Below are 4,646 nucleotides of genomic sequence, written 5' to 3'. Positions count from 1 at the left end.
GTCCCAAGCCAGTTCTTAACCATCGTGCCACTTGGCTGGCCCTCATTTAACTCTTGACTGCTGTTTCTTCTATTTCTTAACCCTTTGCCACCCTCTCTCGTTTTCCCACTTCTCATTTCGTGCAGGATGTGACAAGCCAGGAGTTGCATGGTGCCAGATCTGGTGAATAGGGTGGATGAGGACACACCATAATGTTTTCATTTGACAGAAATTGCCATACCAGAAGTAATGTGTGACATGGAGCATTGTCACAATGTATGATGATTTAAGGCACAGTTTAAAACACACATTCTCGGGGGCGGCTGGTTAGCTCAGTTGGTTACAGTGCAGTGCTCATAACACCAAGGTTGCCATTTTGATCCCCACATGGGCCACTGAGATGCACCCTCCACAACTAGATCGAAAACAACTAGTTGACTTGGAGCTGATGGGTTCTGGAAAAACACACTGTTCCCCAATAAGTTAATTAATTAATTAATTAATTAAAACATACATTCTCTCAGCCATTGCTCACACCCGACCGACTGCACTGAACAAGTTAAAACTTGTCACACACTGTTACTAAGGTTCAATGTGCCACTTCTCATATTTAAGATCCCTGCCTTTCCGTTGGACAGCACTTGGCAGTGGCATTCACTGTATTTTGTGATCACAACGGAAAGACTCTGTGTCACATAACTTCTGGTATGGCAATTTCTGTCAAATAAAAACATTTCAGTGTGTCCTCATCCACCTTATTCACTGGATCTGGCACTATGTAACTTCTGGCTCTTCCCCAAAGTCAAAACGTTCATGAAAGGTAAGCATTTTGAATCAAGGCAGCCACAATAGCGCAACTAAAGACACTCATGAGAGAGGACTTCCAGAACTGCTTCAGAAAGTTGTAAGAACAATGGGATAATTGTGTTCAAAGCGAGGGGGAGTATTGGGGGGGGGTTAATGGCACTGTCTTTTACTGTAATAATTTTTTTTTCATTTAAACATTCACCATTTTTTTATCATACCTATATTATTAAAATTACTGACACAATCTGAACTTGAAACACAAGGTGCCAGGGATCTATCTGGACACATTCATCCTGCCAGGGAGAATGCAAATAAGGAAGGATGCATTAGGCTGACTGCCAGCCTCCTGAATCCCTTCCTTCATGCTTGGGGCTACCTGGGTCATACACACAGCTCAGCACTAGCACCCACAGCACATATGCTGAGAAAGTGGGAAAGTTAATGGAGCCTATGGTCTGGCTGTAGAAAGGGCAGAGCTGCCTCTGGGGGGAAAGAGGACAGACAGAGACCAGGATACTGGGGCAGGTGTGAAAGTCTTACCCAATGAGGACATAAGTTCCAAGTTCTCCAGCATCACATTGAGGTACAGGTGCCTCTGAGCCTCATCAAGGATCCCCCACCCTTCTTGCAAGAAGAACACAGCAACATCCTCAAAGGTCACACAGTTCTGTCATGATGGGGACAGATCATTCTATGATCAACTTTTCTCCTAGGTTCCCAAGTTTATCCACCCAGACATCCACCCCCTGCTCACACTCCTCCCGATGTCCCCATCTTAGAGGAGATATCAGGCCACAGACACCTGCTTTCTTCTCACGGTTTCATGATCACTGTGCCTGCTCACAGCAATGACAGGTACATGAGCAGAGAGAAGCCATCTAAACTGAGCCTGGCTTTACAGCATATGCCCTCTTGTCAGGCAATTCTCCTGGAGTCCCCAGATAGTGTCTCCCAGACACAAGCAAATGTGAGCTCACCCTTCACCCTTACATCCTCAATGTCATGGCCTGACAGTGTTCACTCTCCACATGGCATCCAGATGTTGCTTGGCCAACTGAAACAGGATCTGGTACTACCCCAGACAGCCAATAATCCCCACTGTCGGATGGGATGAAACCTCTTCTGAATTAATACCTATTCTCCTCAAACTATTCCAAAAAATACAGGAGGAGGGAAGGCTCCCAAGCACATTTTATGAGGCCACTATTACTCTGATCCCAAAGTCAGACAAAGATATTACAAAAAAAGAAAACTACATGCCGATATCCCTAATGAACATAGATGCAAAAATCCTCAANGCCAGTGATGCTGCGCCCTCTACAGCTAAGATGGTGAACAACAGCTCGACCTGGAGCTGGGCTGCCGTGAGTCACCAGTGATGGTGTAGGCTGCAATGGGGTTGCAGTGGGCTGCCTTGAGCTACCGTGAGTGACTGGCAGCCAGCGTGAGCTGCCTTGAGCTGCTGTGAGCGGCCATCCAATGGCCAGCAACCGATCTGCCTCAGCCGGGAAGAGCGCAATGATCACAACATGGGCCAGTGAAGCGACATCCTCCACAACTAGACTGAAGAACAAAAGTCAGCAACTTGTCTGTTCCCCTTCCCCTATTCCCCAATGCTGTTCCCCTCCTGATATTCCTCAATAAAATCTTTTTTTTAAATGGGTCATATACCATGTCCAACTGGGATATATCTCTGGGATAACAAATGTAGGTGAGCATGTGGAGAAAAGGTAACCCTGGTACACTTTTCTTAGGAATGTAAATTGGTACAGCCATTAGGGAAAACAGTGTAGAGTTTCCTCACAAAGTTAAAACTAGAGCTACCATATGATCCAACGATTCCATTTCTGGGTATTTTCCCAAAGGAATTTAAATCAGGTTCTCCAAGAAATACCAGGACTCTCATGATCACTGCAGCATCACCACAATACCCAAGATATGGAAAAACCTTAATGTCCATAAAAGGAAGAATGGATAAAGAACATGTGGTATATACATACAATGGAATATTATTCAGACATGAGAAAGGTGGAAATCCTGCCATTTGCGACAACATGGATGGACCTCAGACCATTATGTTAAGTGAAATGAGCCAGACACAGAAAGACAAATAATGTATGATCTCTCTTATATGTGGAATCTAAAGTAGTCAAACTCAGAGTAGCAAAAAGTAGAATGATGTTTGCCAGGGCTAGGAGAAGGGGGAAATGGGGAAGTGATGGTTGAAGGGTACAGAGTTAACAAGATGAATAAGTTCTGGAGATTTACTATACAGCAGTGTCTATAGCTAACAACACTGTAATGTACTCATATATTTAAAATTTGCTAAGAGGGTAAATTTTATGTTAACTATTCCTACTACACACAATATAAGTATTATAATAATAATAAAAGCGTGGGAAGAAACTTTGGGAGGTGATGGATGTTTATGCCCTTGATGGTGGTGATGGTTTCAAGGGTATATATTTATCCCCAAACCCATCAAGTTGTATCCATGAAATATGTAGCTTTTTACATGTCAATCATTCCTCAACAATGTGGTTTAAACATAAATAAATAAATAAATAAATAAATAAATAATCTATAACATTTACTAAAAGGCACCAATGGCCAAACTTAAAAAATGTGATAGTTACTGTGGCTCAATTTATACCTGGGGAGCCCACCACTTTTATATACTATACCCTTATAGTCTTAAGAAAGTAACTAAATATAAAACAGAAAAATAGATATGCCTCACTTGACCTGTAATCTATCCTAAATTTCCCAAAGTCATAGCACCCATTACTGGAAAATACTCCTATTGGGCACAGATGCTCTAACATGATGAATAACAAATTAACATTAACTTTAAGTCTTTGAAACAAAATGGCTAATAAAATGGTACCCTATATTCCACCCAGTTGAAATAGTTAACATGGCCTAATGTATTAAAACAAGGCCCTCAAGGATTAAAACTTATTTTATAAAATCTAATATATAAAGGAGTGATTACCCTCACTGCTTCTCCTTTCTACAACCCAACTGTGCCTGTTTTAAACCTGGGAAAATTAAAGGATAGCTCTGGTGGATTACTACAGCCCTAATGCTTTGGCCCCATCAGTAGAACCCTATACACAATATGAGGTATGATCAAACAATACGGTGAATGTTTAAGTAAAAAAATTATTATGGTAAAAGACACATTGCCATTAAACCCCTCAAAATACCACCCCCCCTCACTTTGAACACACTTATGCCATCGTTCTTGTCACTTTCTGAAGCAGTACTAAAACTCCTCTTTTGTGAGTGTCTTTAGTTGTGCTGTCGTGGCTGCCTCCATGTCCTGAATCATTTTGACTTTAAGGAACAGCCAGTGTTGCCACACAGCTGTGCAGCCATCTGTCCCCCCGCACTTAACCCTAAACTGACCTTTTTGAGGACAGTGTTCATACACCTGCGTCTCTCTGTTTGGCTCCAAAGGATGGCCAGTTAGTCAATGACGGGTAAGATTCCTCATGGGAGGGCCGGCCGAGTGGAGCGAAGGTTAAGAACTGGCTTGGGATGCCAGAGGGCCCCGGTTCGGATCCCACGTATGAGGGCCAGTGACACTGCCCTCTATAGCTAATATGCTGAACAACAGCTCAACCTGGAGCTGGGCTGCTGTGAGTCACTGGCGATGGTGTAGGCTGCAGCCCCTGTGGCAGTGAGTTGCCATGGGCTACCGTACGTAGCCAGCAGCCAGCGTGAGCGGCCAGCAGCCACAGTGAGTGGCCGTCCAGAAGCCGGGGACTGATCTGCCTCACCCAGGAAGAGTGCAATGATGGTGCCAACTTGGGCCAGTGAAGAAACATCCTCCACAACTAGACTGAAGAACAAAA

At 43.6% G+C, this 4,646-nt stretch overlaps 2 pseudogenes; one reads left to right on the top strand and one right to left on the bottom strand.

The window, feature by feature from the left end:
- The window catches only part of LOC109376656 (zinc finger protein 416-like), an 8,846-nt pseudogene extending 7,402 nt beyond the window's left edge, over window positions 1-1,444 (bottom strand).
- A 165-nt stretch (window positions 1,445-1,609) lies between these two features.
- Window positions 1,610-4,646, top strand: part of LOC109376655 (developmental pluripotency-associated protein 2 pseudogene) — a 12,287-nt pseudogene continuing 9,250 nt past the window's right edge.

This window comes from Hipposideros armiger, unplaced genomic scaffold, assembly GCF_001890085.2.
Source record: "Hipposideros armiger isolate ML-2016 unplaced genomic scaffold, ASM189008v1 scaffold_1168, whole genome shotgun sequence".
Lineage (NCBI taxonomy): Eukaryota > Metazoa > Chordata > Mammalia > Chiroptera > Hipposideridae > Hipposideros > Hipposideros armiger.
This window is presented reverse-complemented; position numbering and strand designations above follow the sequence as displayed.